This window comes from Crocodylus siamensis, chromosome 2 (assembly GCF_052110815.1).
Source record: "Crocodylus siamensis isolate JL-2025a chromosome 2, ASM5211081v1, whole genome shotgun sequence".
In the NCBI taxonomy this organism is placed as follows: Eukaryota; Metazoa; Chordata; order Crocodylia; family Crocodylidae; genus Crocodylus; species Crocodylus siamensis.
In genome coordinates this window covers 150,757,851-150,779,636 of record NC_143396.1, presented here as the reverse complement: position 1 = coordinate 150,779,636, position 21,786 = coordinate 150,757,851, and positions in this window count along the sequence as shown.

Here is a 21,786-nt window from a genome sequence, read left to right as displayed (position 1 = left end):
TCAAAATAAACCAAGATTTACTAGACATAAATTTTATTTTCACATCTCCACCCTGCCGCCAGGGCTGGTATGAGCCTTGTGTCTACACTGAAGAAGTGCTTCCAGGGGGTGGTGACAGCTCTCAGAAGAAAGCAGTGTATGAAAGGGGTACATGACAGGGGGTTCTGTCTGACATGGACCTTAGCAGCATGGGATAGGTTGAGGGAATGGTTGAGGGAGTAAGCACAGCCTAGCAGGGGGACAGGGACAATCAACATCAATTCTCACATCAGACATAGCCTTCTACTAACAGCCTGAATCAAAATGAAACATTTGTTTTTAAATCATAAGAAAGTGTTATGTTGCCAGTAACATAGCATGTTAGCACACAGAGTCCATCAATTTAAACTTCTGCATTAATATAGCAATGATATTCATTTTTGTCAAAACAAAGGCTGTTTATTTCAACCTGTTTCCACTCAGTCTTTTAGAAGAACAATGTTACCTTGTTTCTGTGACTGGCTAAGTGCAGTGCCAATTTGTTTAAAACTCCTTGTTAGAGTTATTAAGAATTTGCAGTAGCATAAAGCACTAGCATATACCAAGAGATGAATCTAGATACTGGGTATTTGACTATCCCTTTAAAAAAAGTTAGAGATTCCTGTGGCAGTATTCAAGGATCTAAATTTTAGCTCCAGAATAATTTATAAAAAGCTTTAAAACAAAACAAATATCCCCTCCTCCCCCCACATATGTAGTTATTAATAGCCAATGAATAATAGAAATTCAGCATTTTAATATTTGGGTTAAATGCTGCAATAATGATTTGTTAATGATGTGTACCATATATTAAATATAAACATAACTCTTTATCTAAATAATGCTCTTTTGCTTCAGCTAGAAAAAATGTGTACGCTTGGAAAACTCCCAAAACACATTCCTAGTTCTTCCACATACACTGAGGAACAACGAACATTTTAAGGAAGTTACTGCTTTCAGTTAGATGGTGCATGCCATACGTTACCGACTCACTAAGAAGACAACCTATCTACACACACACACACACACACACACACACACACACACACACACACACACAGAGTGTGTGTAGCGTGTATATCTATCTGTCTTGGAGTTTTCTTGAATTTTTTTCCCCTTGTTCCAATGAATGAAGCAGGCAGGAAGAGTGAATAGAACAAAGGGATGTAAGCTCATGGTTTTTTAAGTGTGCTTGTCACACAAAAGAAAGAACAGCTTATGATCCAAATCCAATTTTGGAACTAGCAGCTAGGACAGTCTTTTTAAATCTACATTCATTCATTCATTCAACTAATGTAAAATTTTTATTAAAAAACTACATTAAAGTGGTGTCTCAGGACATCTATTCCAGGGATGCTCTAATATTCCTAGAACAGGTATTGCAAATCTAGGAAATTCAGAGTTAAAATGAGAAGAAATCCAAATGTTAGAATCTAAACATACCCAGTTAGTCTTACCTACAACTTTTTATAACTCCATGAAATAATCATATGAATGTGATTAAAGCATGTTAGTATCTGGGACTTGAAAATAGTATAAAGTCATGTTTCAATCCATTAGATTCTTCCACATTACAGAGCAGGCATTCTCCAGGAATTTTTAGACTCTGTCTGTTCTTTCCAAAGGGACATACTCAAACCCATGCAGGGAAAATTAATGTTGCTTGGGTACAGAGAAACTCACCAAGAATCACCTTTTTCATCACGACCGTACTTCCCCATTATCCCTAATGCGCGTTAGCCAAACTGTCCTCAAGTAAAATTATGGTTCCCCCATGATATGAGGAGTCAGAGAGGAAATGAACAGAGGCAGTGATTATCTTTGATAAGCACTGTCTAGGCCTCAGTCCTTGACAACAATGGAAAAGGGACAGCCATTTTGATAGAGAACAGTTCTTCAAGGAAATCTTTAACGTGGAAGATTATGCATCAGACTTTAGTGAAGAATGAAAAAAACCACTTTTTATTTATGACATGAGATAAGTCACCATTAATCCTAAAAACAGATTTCTTCAAACTTAGGATGAAGTAATGATCTGCTTTAGGATGCTGCATTTGTTAAAGGACTTGTGTTAGTTAGTATTAACTTTAATGAATAAAACTTGCAAATTTTTAGAAAATGATTTCTACATTCAAAATAAGTGCTGTAAGATACCTTATTTTTTCATAAATTTAAGCGAGAAGTCAGTCTCATTGTTAACTCAGTCTTCGCCGGATAACTATCATCAATGCCTCTATAATAAAAACTTAAATATTTTTAATAGGGTGTACAAATACATTTAAAACTATGTAGCAAATACATTTCTAAGGAAATAGGCAAAGAGTCTTGTCACAGTTCATTGTGCTGCTACATTTGGAGATCTTAACTAAATCACTATTTTGACAGGACTGCTAGTCTGAGAACAATGCCAAGGCAATATCTTAAGCTCCTTGGGGAAAGAGCATCTTATGTCACACTCCAGCTATGATCTTTGGCCAAAGCTTGGAATAGAGTTAAGAAGCTCTGTGGGGGAGGCTTCATCCAGTTCTCCCTTGCCACGGTAATTCACCACAGTATAAACCCACAGGGAGGTGCAGTAAAAAGCTGGGGAAGTCTCGTCTTGAAAAGGAAGTAGCAAAGAAGGATAAGCATTTAAGAAGGTGTCAATATGTGTAACAAAATATAAAGTACCCTCAACTTCACGTCACTTGTTGTGCATTCTCTATGGAGCTATGTGGATTTTCATGCCCAAGTCCTTTGAACGCTCTGAAACTCAGGTCTTTTGCCTTAGGCAAAGAGCTGCCCCAATACTGCTATTCTGCTTCCATTCCCAAAGCTAGTGAAGACAGAGGTTGCAGGTATCTCTGAATCCACGTGCTGGGTAGACTCTGACATGCAAGCCTGTATGTTCAGAACTAGCTTGTGGTATTTTGTGCATGGCCAGGTGCTCAGCTAGGGAACAGGTAAGGGACCAGCATCTCTCTGGAGATTTTCAGAAGAGGTCAGAACTAACTGGGTATAGAATCATACTGGATAAGAAAGAAACAAAAATAATTTGTACATATTGCAGATTAAGAGTGGGCATGCTCAGAGGCTTAAACATGTACTAGCAGACTCAGGCAACGTGGTGCCTACCTCTTTACAGGAGCTTAAAAGCTTGTTGGCATGGATTGTTTTGAGATGGGAGGCTGGAAGGGAAAGCAAGTCCTTTGAAAAGAGAGGTTGAAAAATAGTGGTCAAAAATCCACCTCGATTTACAATCCTGGCTGAGTTTCCAAGTTCATTTCTAAAAAAACCCCCCCAAAAATCAAATGAGTCTCACCAGGTTTTATTAGAATAAAAAAGGTTTACACAGCTCTAATTCTTATAATTAAGGATCATGTTCTATCCCATGGCATTTCTGAAAGCATAAGGAAGTAGTTAGCCTCAGGTTCTGACAAAACTCCATCTTAAGTAATTCTGTTCTGCCCATTTAAGTGCCCTCCGTAGTTTCAGTTGGATCAGGGATCATGGATTTTTTATGTAATATTGTTACGTGGCTCTCACTTGCTTCTACCCCAGATATGGCTGCAGTGCTGTGTGCAATACCTCTCCAAGCTGAATTAGTAAATCACTTTGTGAAGCATTTTGGGAGTTCCTTTGGGGTATGAGGCACAATATAAATATGTTATTTAACTGATTCACTTTTAATTTCTAGCTTGGTTAATTTAGATGCCAAGCATTTGAGGGACAAACTGGGATTTGGACCTCTATAGCAGAACAAAATTTGGCCCTACACATTTAAAAGTATTCTGAAGGAAGGCAGAAGGGGAAAAGAAGTAGGAGAGAAATCCATTAAAGGTAAGTTAGCTGGAGTCCTTTCACACTGAAAACAGGTTTGAATATAATGTGCACACCAGCTCTCCAAGCTGATCTTTGTGCAAGGAAGTAAATGTTCAGCCTTGAAATGAGAAACTGAAAGAGGTCACTCTCCTTTTATTGAGCTTTTCCTTCTTGTCAAACCACTGGGCTACGTGTTGTATTCCTTGTGGGTCACTGATAGCCTATCACAAAGCCCCTTCTGTTTGGATACTGTCCCTGAAACTTCTACTAGCCAGCAGAGCATAAACACTAAGGTGGAGCTACTGTCCAAAAAGCACTCACGCACAATAGCTGCTGCTGTCACTGCAAGACAATCAAGTGGATTTTATGCTGGTATATTTTTCTCATCATATGCATGACAGAAAGTCTAATGGGCCTTGTTAGTTTCTTCATAGCTTTTAAGGCCCTATAAAATAGCCCAGTATCAGTTCAATCTGTGTTCTCAAGATGTCTACCTGAATGTCAGAGAGCACTAGCAATAGCTATGTTTTTATTCCCCCAATCAGCATGGAACAGATAAGATAATTAGTTGAGAAATTAGAGAGGGAAACTATTAGCATCACAGAGGTAAAAACGAAAGCTCTGTTACAATTTTCTGATGGGGAACACCTCCTTAGAAATGCCTTTATATGCATTTCTGTTACCTACTTCTTATTTCAGATGAAAAGTTAGTCACTGTGAAAGGTAGATGTTAACAGGGATTTGCTTAGTCTTCACTTATATTTTATGAAAAATATAGTGTTTTTATATTTTACTCACAGCAGAAATATAGTTGTATGGGGCAGGTGCTGTTTTTATGTGGAACAAAATAGGAAAATACTTAGAACTATAGATAGAACATCCAGATCATCAATATTTAGATAAATTTTGCTTGCATATCTTAGACTAATATTAGATACCCTGTCCCTGAATCCAGGTCTCTTAAATCTCATGTGGTCAGGGTGGTACTCCATACCAACTTTCACATAAATCACTGATGCCTAATGTTAAATTGTTTATAGGGGACAGTGGGCTGCTACATCCACTCTCCCACTATTTTCTGTATAGGAACAGGTAGGCAATTTACCACTTTTTCTTAGAATCACAGAAACTCCGGATTGGAAGGAACCCGAGGAGGTCATCTGGTCTAACCTTCTGCGCAAAGCAGGACCAGCCCCAAGTATATTATCACAGCCAAAGCTTTGTCTAGCCAGGTCTTAAAACTTCTAAGGATGGAGAACAGCCTCTCTGGGCAGCCTGTTCCAGTGCTTTACTACACTCCTGGTGAGAGTTTTTCCTAGTATCTAACAGGCCTGGGTGAAGCAGCTAGTACGTGCTTCGGATTTGGATTTAGCCAATTCAGGGGGACAGTGATTCAATTCGATAATTTGAATGACTGTCCCGAATCGATTTGGCTAAATTTGATTTGGAGATTCGGGTGTGGCAGAGCCCCCCCATGCAGCGTGGGGCAGTGAGGGGTAGTGGGCATTGCCCCCCCACCGGGCAGCACCCAGTGAATGGGGGCTTTTTTTTTTTTTAGAGCACTGGGAGCTGGGGCAGCCAGGGCAGCCATGTGGGAGGGGCTGGGGTACCTAATATCCAAACTAAACTTTCTGTTGCTGCAGCTTGAGACTATTGTCTTTGTTCTATCATCTGCTGCCATTGAGATCAGTCTAGCTCCATCCTCTTTTGAACCACCTTTTCAGGTAGTTGAAAGCTGCTATTAAATCTCTGTTTAGTCCTTTCTTCTCCAGACTAATTAAGTCCAGCTCCCTCAGCTTCTCATAAGCCATGTCCCTCAGCACCCTTGCTATTTTGCTTACCCTCTAGACTCTCCCCAATTTGTCCACATCCTTTCTGTAGTGGGGGGCCCAAAACTGAACACAGTACACCAGATGTGATCTCACCAGTGCAGCCCAGTATGCCGTTCACTGTCTTCATAACAAGGTCAAAGTGTTGGCTCGTATTTAGTTTATTGTCCACTGTAACCCCCACATCCTTTTCTGTAGAGCTGCTGTTTAGCCAGTTGGTTCCCAGCCTGCAGCAGTACATGGGATTGTTCTGTCCTAAGTGCAGGATTTTGTACTTGTCCTTACTGAACCTCATGAAATTTCTTTTGGTTCAAAGCTCCAATTTATTGAAGTCTCTCTGAATCCTAGCCCTGCCCTCTAGTGTATCTATTACTTGGTGTTATCTTGATGTAAACTTCTGAGGGTGTACTTGCTGCCATCTTCTAGGTTTTTGATGAAGACATTGAACAAAACCAGCCCCAGGACTGACCTCTGGGGCATTCCACTTGATATTGGCTGCCAACTAGACATTGAGCCATTGACTACTACCCTTTGAGCCCAGTGGTCCAGCCAGCTTTGTATTCACTTTACAGCCCATTTATCCAGCCCATACTTCCTTAGCTTGTTTGCAAGATGTTGTGGGAGACTATCAGAAGACTTGCTAAAGTCAAGGTATACCACATCTACTGATCTCCTCACATCCACAGAGCCAGTCATCTCATAGAAGCAGTCAGGTTGGTCAGGCATGAGTTGCCCCTAGTGAATCCATGTTGACTGTTCCTAATCACCTTCTTTTCCTCCAAGTGCTTAGAGATGGCTTCCTTGAGGACCTGCTCCATGTTTTTTCCAGGGGCTGAGGTGGGGCTGACCTGTCTGTAGTTCCCCAAATCCACCTCCTTCCCTTTCTTAAAGCTGACCACTATATTTCCCCTTTTCCAGTAGTCTGGGACCTCTCTCCATCACCATGATGATGGCCAGTGGCTTTTCAGTCATGTCAGCTAACTGCCTCAGTACCTTTTGGGTGCATCCCGCGCAGCCTCACTGACTTGTACACATGCAGCTTTTCTAAATAGTCCTTATCTTGTTCTTTTGATACTGTTGGCTGCTCACCTACTGCACCTGGCAGCAGTTTGGGGAGGAATCTGGGAGCTGGCCTTGCTGGTGAAGACTCAGGCAAAAACAAAAACAAAAACAAAAAACAAAAACCAACCATTGAGGACTCCAGCCTTTTCTTTATTATCTGTCACTAGGTTGCCTCCCCCATTCAGTAAAGGGCCCATACTTTCCCTCTTCCTGTGTATCAGGATGGTTCGCACCTGCATAGTTAGTAAGGTTCTTTAAAGTACAACCAGCTCTCCTGGACTTCTCTCCCCACTCAGACTGGCTTCCCAGGTGATCCTGGCCACAAGTTCCCCGAGTGAATTGTAGTCTGGTTTCTGAAGTCCAGGGTCCTTACTCTGCTGCTCTCCTTTCTTCCTTTCTTCAGGATCCATCTCATGATTGCTGCAGCCCTAGTTGCCATCCACTTCTACGTTCCCCACCAACTCTTCCCTGTTTGTGAGCAGCAGATCAAAAAGAGCATGGCCTCTAGCTGGCCACCCTAGCACTTGCACCAGGAAGTTGTCCCCAGCACTCTCCAGAAACTTCCTGGATTGCCTGTTCACTGCTGTATGGCCCTTCCAGCATGTCAGGTGATTGAAGTTCCCCATGAGAAGCAGGGTGTCTGACTAGGAAACTTCTGCTAGCTATTTGAAGAAAGTCTCATCCACCTCATTGTCCTGATATGGTGGTCTACAACAGACACCCACCATGACATCACCCTTGTTGCCCAGAGAGAGGTTGGAGCTGAGAGAGGCTTGAAGCCTGAGGACAGGGCTAGGAGCTTGAGGACAGGACAAGCTTGTAGCCCAGGAATGAGGCTTGGAGCCCGAGGATGGAGCTTGGAGCCAGGAGAGGCTTGTGATCTGGGGATGGGGCTTGAAGCCCAAGGACAGGGCCTAGAGCCTAGGGAAGGGGCTAGTAGGCCCAGAGGTGGGGTTGGGAGCCTAGTTGATAGTAAGATTATGATAAGGCCTGGTATGAGGCCAGGGCAGAGAACGCAGTGTGAGGGTGCTGGGATCCTGAGCTCCAGTGGGGAGTGAGAGTCCCACATGAGACTCAAACCCAGACGTCATAGGGCTAACAGAAATGTGGTGGGATTCATCCCACGACTGGGCAGTTAGCATTAGGGGCTATAGGCTTTACAGGCAGGATAGAGAAGGAAGGAAAGGTGGGGGTGTGGTACTGTATGTTAAGGAGCATTACACATCCTCTGCCAGCAGAATGGGGTCAGAGGAAGGGCAGGCTGAAGTGCTCTGGGTCAAGATTCAAGGGGGCTGTGGGGAGAGCAATTTGACAGTGGGGGTCTACTACATCTGCTGGGAGGAACAGTCAGCCAGGACGGACCATTCCAGGAGGTTCCTGGCTGAGATACAGGATCTCCACTTAATTCAGGAGGTGCACAGTCCCACCAGAGGAAATGCCCTGTTGGACCTGATCCTGGCCACAGGCAATGACTTGGTAAGGGGCCTCCAGGTTCTTGACCACCTGGGCAATAGCAATCATTGCTTGCTGGAATTCACCAACCAGCGCAGGGTGTCAAGGGCCTGCAGCAAGATGGTAGCCCTAGACTTTAGGAGGGCCAACTTCAACAAGTTGAGGAGACTAGTGGGAGAGGCGCTGGGGTCCTTGAGGGCAGGGGAACTTAGTGTCCAGGATGAGTGGTTGTTCCTTAAGGAAACGATACTCAGGGCCCAAGGGGTGTCCGTCCCAACAAGAAGCGAGGGGGGCAAGAGTGCCTGAAAGCCCCCCTGGCTCACCAAGGGCATCTGGGAATGCCTGATTGCCAAAAAGGTGGCGTACACCCAGTGGAAGGGGGGTGCTATCTCCAAAGAGGAGTATACCTCCTCTGCTCGGGCCTGTAGGGGGGCTGTCAGGGAAGCTAAGGCGGACATAGAGCTAGGACTAGTGTTCAAGATCAAGGATAATAAAAAGTCCTTTTTCAAATATATAGGGAGGATGAAGAAGGCACCGGGTAATGTGGGGCCCCTGCAAAATACGCTGGGCAATTTGGTGGTTGAGCCAGAGGAGAAAGCGGACCTCTTTAACCAATTCTTCACCTCTGTTTTCTTGTGCAGGGACCAGGACTTCCCCACTGTGATGCCAGACAGACTTGAGGGGAACGTCTCCAGACCTCAGGTTGGGAAGGACCGGGTTAGAGAGCTTCTGGAGGGGCTGGACGTGTTCAAGTCAGCGAGTCCAGATGCTCTCCACCCCAGGATGTTGAGGGAGCTAGCTGGGGTTATTGCAGTGCCCTTGGCATGGCTTTACGAGCGCTCGTGGTGCTCCGGCTAGGTGCCGGATGATTGGAAGATAGCTAATGTGGTCTCCATCTTCAAAAAAAGGAACAGAGAGGACCTGGGTGACTATAGGGCCATTAGTCTTACCTCAATACTAGGGAAACTCTTTGAGAAGTTCCTCAAGGAGCACATGTGTGATGGGCTGGCTTCAGGGATGATGCTCAAGAGCAACCAGCACAGTTTCATTAGGGGCAGGTCATGTCAGACCAACCTGATTGCCTTTGACACCATCTCCCACCCCATCCTCATTAATAAACTAGGCAATTGTGGCACTGATGCCTACACAGTCAGATGGATTGCAGATTGGCTCAAGGGGCGTACTCGGAGGGTGGTGGTGGACGGGTCATATTCGACCTGGGGGGAAGTGGGCAGCGGAGTCCCCCAGGGCTCGGTCCTTGGGCCCACGCTGTTCAATTTGTTCATTAGTGATTTGGACGACGCGTGAAAAGCAACCTGTTTAAATTCGCTGATGATACCAAAATTTGGGGTGAGGTGAGCACGCTAGTAGGGAGGGAAAGATTGCAGCTAGATCTGGATAGGTTACAGGGGTGGGCTAACATAAACAGGATGTGTTTCAATACTGACAAGTGCAGGATGCTGCACTTAGGCAGTAGAAACCAGCAGCACTCTTATAGAATGGGAAACTCCCTTCTTGAGAGCACGGAGGCAGAAAGGAATCTTGGAGTCATTATGGACTCGAAGATGAACATGGGCCGACAATGCAAGGTCATGGTTGGCAGGGCTAACCGGACCTTGTCGTGCATCCACAGGTGCTTCTCAAGTACAGCCAAGGAGGTGATCCTCCCCCTCTATGCGACACTGGTCAGGCCACAGCTGGAGTACTGTGTCCAGTTCTGTGCGCCCCACTTCAGGAGGGATGTGGACAACATTGAGAGGGTCCAGAGGAGCTGTAGGCCATAGGCTTAGCTAACTCATCCTTTGGGTGGCAGACATACTGTCTTTTGGGCTTCTCCCGCAACCCTCTCTGGGGTAGTTGCCAGCCAATTCCCTGACTGGGCCCTTCCGGGGGACAACTCTCTCTATATATTGTTTCTGGGCTATATATATATATATATATATATATATATATATAAAAAAATACTGGGCCCACAGCCCTCTGGTTTTCCTCCCCCCCCTCCCACTGGGACTCTTCATCTCCACCCCTTTTTGGGGCCACACCTCACCCAGGCATTCTTATTCCTTCACTTGGGGCTACTCATTGTTGCCCCCTCACTCAGGGATCCACACTGCCCCCTTCACTCAGGGATACACCCTCACTTGGCCCAACTCACTTCTGCCCCCCTCACTTGGCCCAACTCACTTCTGCCCCCCTCACTTGGGCCCACTGGGGGGCAAAGCCCCATAGCCCCAGGTGGCCGCAGCCATACCTGGCCCCCATTCTTCCTCCTCAGGGTCTCTCGGGGTCTTGCACCCCACACAGGGCTCAGGTGGCCTAAACAGTACCTGGACCCCAACTACCTCCGGTGTTAACTTAACCCTTCCAAAGGCGAGGGCTAGGGTTAAAGTGCCCCTACCCACCTTTTGTCAGGCTGGTAACTGTCCTGGTATTTCTTGGGGGCTCCCCGACCACTGAGAGCCCCACCAAGCCACCCACTCTAGGCAGGTGCAGTTTTAGGTCATGCCCATGCCCATGCCCATGCCCATGCCCATGCCCATCCTAAACCTCCTGCTCCTGCTCCTGCTCCTGCTCCTGCTCCTGCCTCCAGTTTGTTATGGAGCCTCACAACCAGACAATACTGCTGCCTTGCTAGCCAGCAGGGAACTGAGCTGTTTATATGGGCAGCCAGGGATTTAAAATGGCTGCCCTAATCAAGCACCTGCTGGCTGCTTGGCTCTGGTCTTAAAGCAGCAGGCACCAACAGTGCCTTGCTACACTCCTCCCTTAAAATGGTAACCAGGGGAGGTTTCCTCAGCTGCTCCTCCAAACAGGCTCCCCTTGGAGCCTGCGAGAGCCCTCAAATGGTGAGCACCCCAAAGGTGCTCTGTCATACAGTGGGTGTCTCACATCCTCAGTTTGTCTCGATCATTCTATCCTGCTGGCCACTGCTCTTCTGATGTCAGGCGGAGTGATGCCAGTTACTGTTGCCAGTGTTGTTTATGCTGATAGGCTTCATACGTCTTGTGATGCATCGGTAGCTATCATTCAGAAGGGGTCGAGGTGCTTACCATATAAGGATCTCTCCCACACAGGGTATACCTACTCAACAGAGGAGAAGCTAAGAGCCAGAACAGGGGTTCAGATGGTTGAGGGGCTAGCTCCTCATTTTGACTTGGTTATAACAACAATATAAAATGTTGATCCTAGTGCTCACCTTTGCTTTTGTCTTCGTGATGTATTCTTTGTGTGAGAGGGTTTGATCATGAGTGACTCCAAAGTAAAGTGGGTTTGGACATTGGGATAGTGGGGGTCCCAGACTATGTAATGTTGAGCTGATAGTTGGCCTGATGGTTTTTCGGATTGATGGCACATACTTGTGTTTTTGCTGGGCTGGCGCATAATCAATTATCAGTGTAGTATGAGGTTAGGCCAATTAGTGCCTCCGTTAAGGATTTTTCATGTGGTGAAAGTCAGTCTTTTGGACTGTTATGCACACGTTATCTGCATAGATTAAATTATTTATTTCCAAATCTATTGGTTGATCACTTATATAAATATAATATAACAGTGTTGTCAGCATGCTTCCTTGGGGAAGGCCATTAATGTGTCACCTCCATAGATTCATAGATGTTTGGGTCAGAAGGGACCTTAACAGATCGAGTCCAGCACTCTGCCCTGGGCAGGAAAGAGTGCTGGGGTCAGATGCATGTCTAGCCTCCTTTTAAAGACTCCCAAAGTAGGGGAGAGCACCACCTCCTCTGGAAGCCCATTCCAGATTTTGGCAACATTTACCATAAAGAAGTTCTTCCTGATGTCTAACCTAAATCTGCTTTCTGTCAGTTTGTGGCTGCTTTTACTCCAAGGGGTGCCCTGGCAAAGAGAACATCTCCTATTCCTTGCTGTCCCCCCGATGAATTTGTAGGCAGTCACAGAATCACCTCTCAGCCTTCTCTTGTGGAGAGATCCAGGGCACTCAATCTCTCCTCATAGAGTTTTGCTTGTAGGCCCCTAATCATATGAGTGGCCCTCCTCCGTACCCTCTTAAGGTTGTCTACATCCCTCTTGAAGTGCGGCACCTAAAACTGGATGCAGTACTCCAACTGCAGCCTGACCAATACTGCATAAAGGGGAAATATTACCTCCTTGGACCTGTTTGCCATGCACCTGCTAACGCATGATATAAAGTGCAGTTAGCTTTACTGATCACTTCATCAACAGCTTTACTGATCACGTTGAAGCTTTGTTTCCTGTGCAGTTTGACCAAAAATCTGTTTTCAAGCAGGGTTCATATCAGCTCTGCAAGGTGTAAATCTTCTGTCATTTCCAAGCCTTGTGGAGGAGTCATTGGTTGACTGTATAGTAGGTGGCTTTTAGGTCAACAAACACAGTTCCAGTGATTTGGCCTCTTTCAAAACCATCCTCAGATGTGTTGAGTTAGATTCAGCAACTGCTTTATTCAGGGATTAGATGTTTATCCAAGTATGAGGCAAGCCAGTTCAGTATCAGATGTTCATATCATTTGTATATGAGGCATGCAGAGAGGAAAGTCTAGAGCTCTTTGGGTCAGATGGATCTTTCCCTGGCTTTAGAAGTGCTGCAACCTGACCATGTCACCATATCTTTGGAATTTTTTTGACTGACTGTGCATGAGTTGTATTGATCCATTCTTAAGTCTGGGGTCTGAATTGCTTGATTTGTTTGGTAAGTATGTTATCAAGGTCAGCTGCTCTTCCACTCTCAGTGCCTTAGTACTAGCATTCAGTTCCGTCATTGAGAAGGGACTTATAAAACCCAGGTCTTTGGGGTACCTGGGCCTTTCCAGTCTTTTTGTTTGTGGGCTTTTTCCATTGAGAAGTATCTGGTGAGCAATTTGGTTAGTGGTGACATTACAATGCTGATCTACTTTTCATGGGTTCTCACTTAGGGTGCAGACAAAAGTGACAATTTTCATCCTATCTGGCCAAAGGAAGTGGTCTATAGCTGTGACCAAACATGTGCATGGCTGCAAACTGCTTCAAAATGGCTGACTGGGTGAAAATCTGAACCCTCACTGCATGAAGATTCAAATGAACATGTTTCAAAATAAAGTGTCTCCTGTAACTTGTGTCTGCACTGCCTCCCAGCCTGTCACTGTTCTCAGAATGGGAAGGAGGAAAGAGAGTGGAAGGAGTTTCATTTGGGTTTTTTTTCCAAAGTCAGGGGGCTCCAAGTCATCCATCCCATCTTCCAGCACTGGCTGGAGAACCCCTAGAATGAGTTCCCTCTGCTCCCTTTCCTCCCTTCCATTCTGAAACAAGTATGACCTCAGAAGGAGGAGGGGCCATTGCTAAGGGAAACCGGCTGCAGGCTTGCAGCCAGCAGTTAGATTTCCCTTCCTGCTGGAACCAACAGTGAACGTCTGTTTGGTCCAGGGGATCGTTGTAACTCAGAATGCTTCTTGCAAAGCGTTCTCAGTTTCAGAAGAGAGCTGCACTTCTCTCTCTGCCCAAAGTTTACATATTGTTGCCTATGTCTTTTAGCATTATGTGTCATATCAGTTGACTCAGTCAGGGTCTGCCAGGATTTTCCTCAATCTTCTGTGATGGCTAACATAAGAGCCTTACCCGTACTGATGGTGTTTACAGTAAAAGGGTCTAGTTCATACTGTTGTCTGTAGTCTCTGTATAGGGCCAGTGGTTTGTTGAGTGAGGCCTTGGATGCAACTCATGTGGCAGCCCTGTATGATGTTCTCCCTTGCAGATTTCCGTACAGCTTTTATGAATCGGTCATAGAACTCAGGCATTGCTTGATGGTTTTGATTGTGGTATCAAGGTATTTTAAAAAGCCTTTCCAGTTTGCCTTTTAAGATTGAAATGTTAGTGGAATACAAATTACTGTGGCTTTGTTCTGAATGTCAATTGGTCAATGTTGGGAATGTGGGATAGGATCTAATACCATTTTGATACTTAGCCTATCAACAGTGTTGTTAATGAATATATGGTCTGGGTATCTGCATTTCCAGTGGCTGCTAAGTATTGATCTAACTCAAGGCTGCTATAGGTAGCCTTGGGTCATAGATCAAACTCAACTGGTATGCATCTAACCAAGCTTCAACTGCTTCACCATCTTTATTAGTCTCATTGTAGCCCTACTGCATGCTGTAGCTGTTTTAATTGCCAGTGATCACCTGTGGTTTATTCTGAGTGATCCCTGGTGTATCTGTAAAGGTGAAACTCACGTGAGGTGGTTTGCAGACTGAAGTGATTGTGATTACATTAAGTTCAATGGTCAGGATTTCAATGTTGTTTTCTTCAGTCATTCCTATAGAAGTTATGACCATTCCACTTTTAACAAATATGGCACTTCCAAATTGCTTGTGTGGTCTTTTAATTGCCATAGTCATTCTAGGTATTGAAGGACATTTATTATGAGGCCCTTGGTGTGTTTCTTAAAAGCATAAGACATTGCACTGGACTTCCTTACATAGATTTACAATCAGTTCTTTTTTCACTTTTGAAAACTGTTCAAGGTTTGTGGACAATATTGTCAATGCTGGCCCTAAGGAGGGCTCATGTCTACTTCAGTCACAAGGCATTATGGCTCTTTACAGTTGGTCAATTTGTAGGGTCAGAATTGTGGTTTGGAGTATTAGCAGAATTCACAGGTATTGCCAGGTATTACCTGACAGGGGTCACCACATGAACTCTTCTGCTAGGGCCCCCATATCCTCTTTTGAGTGAACGAAGGTGAGAGAGAGACAGTTTCTGGGCAATCTCCCAAGTGAACTCTGTATTGGCTCTGTTAAACAAGGGACTAAAGTATTGATCTAACTCAAGGGCAGGCAATTATTTTGGGCAGAGGGCTGCTTACTAAGTTTTGGCAAGCCATCAAGGGCTGTATGACAGGCCACCAGGGGCAGATAAATATAAATTTTCCAAATTTTTTAGGGGTCCCCCGAGGGCCAGGTAGAATGGCCTGGAGGGCCACATCTGGCCCGCAGGCTGCATTTTGCCCACCCCTGATCTAACTCCTGAGTTATAACTGCTTATCCTAAATATCTAGGTTAATTACTCTTAAAGAAAGAACTTACCTCAAAGGCTCCTCTTTAAAGACAGGAGCAGCAAACTGCCCTGTTTGCTGTCCCTACAGGCTGTTTCCTAGTTGCTCACTTGGGGAGTCTCCTTTTGTACTCTCCTGGGCCTGAATGGGTTCTTACCCCTTGTTAGGGCTTTTGTCAGACATAGGCAGCAATCACTCAGCTAGCAGCACTCCCAGCTATCCAAAGCACATAGGTAATCAAACCTCACCGAGCAGAATATACAGACAGCCCTGGCTCACTTATCTTCTAGGAGCAGAATCTGGCTTCTGGCTCCCCTTCCTCCCAGTAAACTGCTTTCAAATAGCCTATTTGCTGTCCCTGTTTCCTTGCTTGCTCCTGCTCCTTGCTTGTCTTTAATGAGCTGGGCAGGTGCCCTGGTATCTTCTAATTTAGAGACACTGTGAGTGGAGTGGGGCCTAGGAGCGGCCATGAACTCCTTAGCGCCCCCTACCGCCACGTTAGGGTGGACTGGACACCCTCGAATCCTCGCCCGCCACGACTTTGATGACAAATAAGTTGTATGGGAGGCTGCCTCTGTTCCCCTAGTTAACGGTACCGATGTTCCTGCCCCTACTCCGAAATAGGGTATCTCTATGCGCCCTGCCTTAAGGGCTATGCATGCCTCCAACCTCCCCTTCAGCACGCCCCAAGCCTTGCAGCTGTTCCGGGGACATTGTACGGTCCCTCGCCCCTCTGGTTCCCTCTCTCTCTCTCGGGCACCCTGGGCTCCTCGCCCACCTGGCGCCCCCTTGGGCCAGGCTCCTATCCTCCAGCCCGCTCCCTGTGCCCTGGGCCTGTCTCGCTGGCGTCCGGCTATTGCTGGCGCCCCCTGGGTCCGGCTCACTACCACCGCCCTACTACTGGCGCCCTTGCTGGCGTTCTTCACCTGCTCGCACTCTCTCTTTCTCTGCCCCGCTCCGGGGCCGACACCACACGCCTTGCGCTCTTTCTCTGCCCCACTCTGGGGCCTTGCCCTCTCTGGGGCTGACAATAGTGCCCCTCTGGCACTGGGCCACCGTTGCCCCCACTGGGCAAACGCTGCCCGTATGGGCTGGGGTCTCCGACCCCTCTCGCCGCGCCTCGCCGGCGCAAACCACGCCCCCCTGGCACAAACAATAGTGCCCCTCTGGCACTGTGCCCTCACTGGACACCTGGAACCCCCAAGCTGTTGGGGAGCCCCGCTGAGGCCTCCTCACTCCCCTACAGCCTCACCCGGTCCTCCGGTTTAACTGTAACATAAACTCAAGCCCGATGGCTGCAACCCAAACAACAGAGCCTCCTGCTCATAACAAACTCCAAGCCTGTCTGGGGCTTGTAACCCGACCTCACTTTAGAGTATCGTGGTTCCCCGCATCATCGCAGCCAGCCATCACAACAAGGCAGCAACCGCTGACTCCGGCTGCTCAGCTCAGCCACAGAGCTCTCGCTCCTGCAGCTGCCAGAGGAGAACTGCTAGTCAGGCTCCAGCCTGGGCTGTTTATAAAGGCCCGGCCCTGCCCCCTTCTGGCCACCTGACCCGCCTGGTTGCCCTGGCAACCAGCACCTGAACTGCCCAGCTGATTGGCAGCTCAGTTCCTTTTGCTTCCAAGGCACAGGACACCTTGGTGCTCCTGTGACACACCCCCACCCCAAGTTACACTACCTGGCACAGGACACTTCCGTGCTCCTGTGACAGACACAATACTCTAGGAGTAAAAGACACATCCAGCTAGTACTCATAGTCCAGCACAACCAAGAAATGTCAATCCTACATTTAAATGAGTTCTTTCTTTCAGCCAAAAAAAATGTAGTCTCCAGGGCAAACTTAAGAAATTTTGCTTTCATAGGAATGTAGAAAGGACATTCCTATGCACTGTTCAACATCTTCATCAGTGACTTGGACGAGGGGGTAAAAAGCACCCTGTTCAAATTCGCAGACAACACTAAGATGTGGGGAGAAGTGGGCATGCCAGAAGGGAGGAATAGGCTACAATCGGACCTAGACAGGTTACAGGGGTGGGCAGATGAGAATAGGATGGGTTTCAACACTGACAAGTGCAAGGTGATGCACCTGGGGAGGAAGAACCAGCAGCATACCTACAGGCTGGGGAACTCCCTTCTTGTCAGTGCAGAGGAAGAAAACGATCTTGGAGTCATTATTGATGCCAAAATGAACATGGGCCGACAGTGTGGGGACGTGGTCAGGAAGGCCAACTTGTCATGGATCCATAGATGCATCTCAAGCAGGTCCAAGGAGGTGATACTCCCCCTCTAGGCAACACTGGTCAGGCCACAGCTGGAGTACTGCATCCAGTTCTGGGCGCCGCACTTCAGGAGGGATGTGAACAACATGGAGAGGGTCCAGAGGAGGGCCACTTGCATGATCAGGGGCGCAGCAGGGCAGACCTTATGAGGAGAGGCTAAGGGACCTGAACCTGTTCAGCCTCCACAAGAGAAGACTGAGGGGGGATCTAGTGGCCTGTTACAAACTAGTTAGAGGGGACCAGCAGGCATTGGCGGAGTCCCTGTTCCCCTGAGCACTACCAGGAGTGACTAGAAATAATGGTCACAAGCTGGCAGAGGCTAGATTCAGACTAGACATCAGGAGGCGCTACTTCACGGTCAGGGCGGCTAGGATCTGGAACCAACTTCCAAGAGAAGTGGTGCTGGCTCCTACCCTGGGGGTCTTTAAGAGGAGGCTGGATGAACACCTTGCTGGGGTTGTTTGACCCCACTACTCTTTCCTGCCATGTCAGGGGGTCAGACTCAATGATCTGCTCAGGTCCCTTCTGACCCTACCAACTATGAAACTATGAATTACTATTCAATCCGGGGCTGGATTCTGCATGCTTACTTGCAATGATTAGCACCATACTTTCTGATTAATTCAATTGATTTTGACAAAGGTATGAAAGAATCAAGATACAATTTATATGGCAGAATTAAGCGTTTTACGGTCAAGAGATTTGGCTGAGGTAAGACATTAGCTCAAAGGAGCGGCAGCTCTGGATAACCCTGATATTTTGGCAAGTCATGCATTAAGTATCTCTTTGTATTTACCCAAGCACTACTCTTAACTCCGTGATAAATTAGGTTCAGATTAATTTCCAAGAATACATTTAACAACTTTGACACATCTCTTATCTGAAGCATATGTTTCAGGGAGTAATTTATACAATGATGTATTAGTTGCAACAGATTATATTTGGGCTATGATTCAGTGGTGTCCAGACATATCTCTGTCCTGCAATATCAAAATATTCTTACAAAAATATACTCCAGGGTGGTTGATGTGTGCATAGTAAAGTGAAGGGGGGAGGAGAGAAGACTGATTTTTGGTGGTTTGAGATATCTTATTTAAAAATCAAAGGGCAGATTCTACATGTTGATCTTCTTACAAAATGAAAAGAAAGTTTGAAACTAGTTAGCAGTCAAGGTAAAGGAGAGTAGACAGAACAAAAACAAATCAAGTACAGAAAGGTAAATCCATACCCAGGGCTGATTTTCCATGAAGACAGCCAGCTACCCAGCATTTTACCTTTACTCTTTTTTTCCTCTACGGCTAGGAGATGCATAACATCTCTGTCCCTGCTAAACAAAGCACTTTATTACATTATTTCAACAGATATAGCCAAATGTGTTAGTGGAAGTTGTGTCCAACTATAGCCACTCTTCAGTTTCCATTTCTCTTCAAATGCTAACTCTGACTTCCCCAAGTGTAAACAATTGCATTGTGATAATGTCATCCCCTCTTCACAACACTCTATCAGATAAGGTAGTTATGTGAGAGATTAACATGCAGACCAGATATCTAAAACTCAGAAACCAGGGACTAATGCAAAAACCTTGCCTTAGCAAATAGCTCCTCTTCTCTTTCTATAGAAATGGTCCAATTGTCCCAGAAACCCAAGGCACATAAAAGGATTTCAAGTGTAAAACCTGTAACATTGTGATCTGTAAGAATCAAGAGAACAGAGCAAGCAAGCATAGAGAAGGTGTTGGAACAAGAACACAGCACATTCATATTTTGCAGAAACTAAATGGAACTCTTGCTATTGGCCCACAGTTAAAACATCTGGAAAGATGTTTTAACTAGGAAGAGATCTGAGTGCATACTTGACTGCTGTTTTGAATAGGGACACAGGCTTAAGGAAGCAGGAATCAGGGACAGAAGAAGAAAAGAAATGAGAGACAGGATTGAGGGTGGGGGAGGTTTTCTGAGGCAGAATGAGGAGGCTGGAGACAAGAAAAAATAATAGAACTTAGATGAAACTAGCTACCACTGTATTATTCACTCTGCTTGTATGTTGCATGTCTTTCCCTATCTTGTATATATTTTATCTATTTAGATTATAGGCCTTTTAAGATAGGAATCATCTGTAGGACTCCGTTCTTGATTGTATGATTAATTAGAAGCAGCACCATACAGTTGAGAATTTTGCCAGTTTTTATTATTAGATTTAAATGTTTCTTATTACACACCCGGTGCTGCCCTGCATGAAGGTTTACTTGAGTGAATCATCCACAGTACTAAACAAAAGCTTGCCATTAGTTCTGTGGCTGAAGAATACCCAACGCAACCTGCATGTAAGAGATACCTCTCCAAAAAGCTGCCTCACCTTGGAAAGACACTAGCTTTCCTTTCAACTGTAATAATTAGTCATTACACAAGATGATTTCCTTACCAGATAATTAATTGCTTACAAACATATTCAAGTTTTTAATAAAGTAAAGGTAATAACCTGAACTGTTTCAATAGCTTTGGATTACCTGGGACACATCTCTTATCTGAAGCAGGCCTGACAAGTTTATTACATTTTCAGAGTTCTTATATTTCCATTATTATTTTGCTTAATCTAGAACTGGTGAAATGTCATATATTTCTAGCCAAGCAGTTCACCTGAGAGTGTACACCATGTCAGTGGAATCCTGGCTTTACTGAATTAGTAGTACAACTCCCATTGATACCAGCAGAACAGAGCTTTCACTTTGAGCCAGTCACTTTTTAAAACTAGAATGTGATAGCTGATTTGCCCTAAACTTCATCACAATCTTTGCATTCTTCACCATACATTTTAAAATATTTTAGAATTATAAATGAACCATCTTAATTTCACCTAGTGAACAACTGAAGCACAGCTTGAAACTAAACTATTGTGTAGGAGTGATTGTTACTCACTTTGTGTATGTAAGTGCCCCCATCATAGGGATAGTGAGATTGTGCACTACGGTTGTGAATTTCTGGATGGTGATTCTCCTCCTGTAGTGGAGGTACTTAATCAGAAGGGATAATAGAACTGCTCTTACACTATAGTTGAGTCTCAAACTGCACTTCAGTTTTTCACTAGGCAAAACTTTGTTTCTATAAAAACCAAATAAAGACTGTATTATGAATGAAAATAAATGTGAAAAGCATTTGTTAAAAGGATGTAGTTACCATCCCCAAAATCACAGCAATTTAAAAAGTGAAAAACATCAATGTGATGGGACCTTCACCAATCTGGCCTCAGACCCTACTACTTTTGTAGTCTCCCACTCATTGGTGTAAAAGCACAGAAAAAAATTATTGGGAGACCAATCAAATAACAGCCCTTCTCAGACTCTTATTTATCAAAAAAAATTCAAGTGCTAGGTTAAACTAGTGTTTCCTCCACCTCACGGTTGCTGCAGCTCGTTTTTATACTTAAGACTTCTTTCCAAAATTCAGATCCTGCTGCCTAGCATTTCCTCTAGAGCCTTTTTGCCCAAGCCTGTTTCTTTTAAACCTTCTATTCTTACCTTTCAAGACAAATGTTTATGGTCTCTTAGAATCTCTGTGATTCTAAAATACATTTGAATATAGACAATATATTTCTCATGAAAATCCTGGAGGATTTTAGTTTCTTTTAAATGTTTTCTAATGCAGTCCTGAGCATACTGAGCCCACCAAAGCAAAGAATCCTGTTGGGAGGAGCAACTGGTGTTAACCAATTAATCTAACTTAATAAAGAAAATACTGCTTAGTTGCTTTGGTGAATTTGGTTTTGTTATAATTTAAAATCTTATGAGCAAATTCACTGTCAGTTAAACTGGTAGTGATTGTGTTGTTGATAGGCTTATTCTGGATGCACAATGGTGTGACTCAGAGCTAATTTTATCCTATTATTCTCTATTGCACACATATACAGAGTATTTAAAATTTCAGCAGGTCTTAAGCCATTGCTTATTATACGGCACCGTGAAGTCAGCATAACTAGGCTGGATTACTGCACGGGTTGTTGGGCAGCATGGAGGAATTGGGAGGGAAGAAAATTTTGTATAGCTATAAGGAAGCTTTGAGTGGCTCAAAGAAGCACTGTCAGCACATGCAGAGGGATTAATGCAGGGTTGTAATGCAGTGAGCCAAAGTTCCTTCCAGAGTTCCTGAGTCCCAAAAGTGATGCATGTTGAGGTAACTTGTGTCTTGTGGGCTATACAGAGAAAGTACTTAGGTGCACATGCATGATGGCTGTCCCTGGTTCTTCAAAAACTCATAGAAAGCTGGTTGGCTTCTTGCATTCCCTCACTCCTCCTTAGGCATTTGCGAATAGCAGGGATAACATGGCC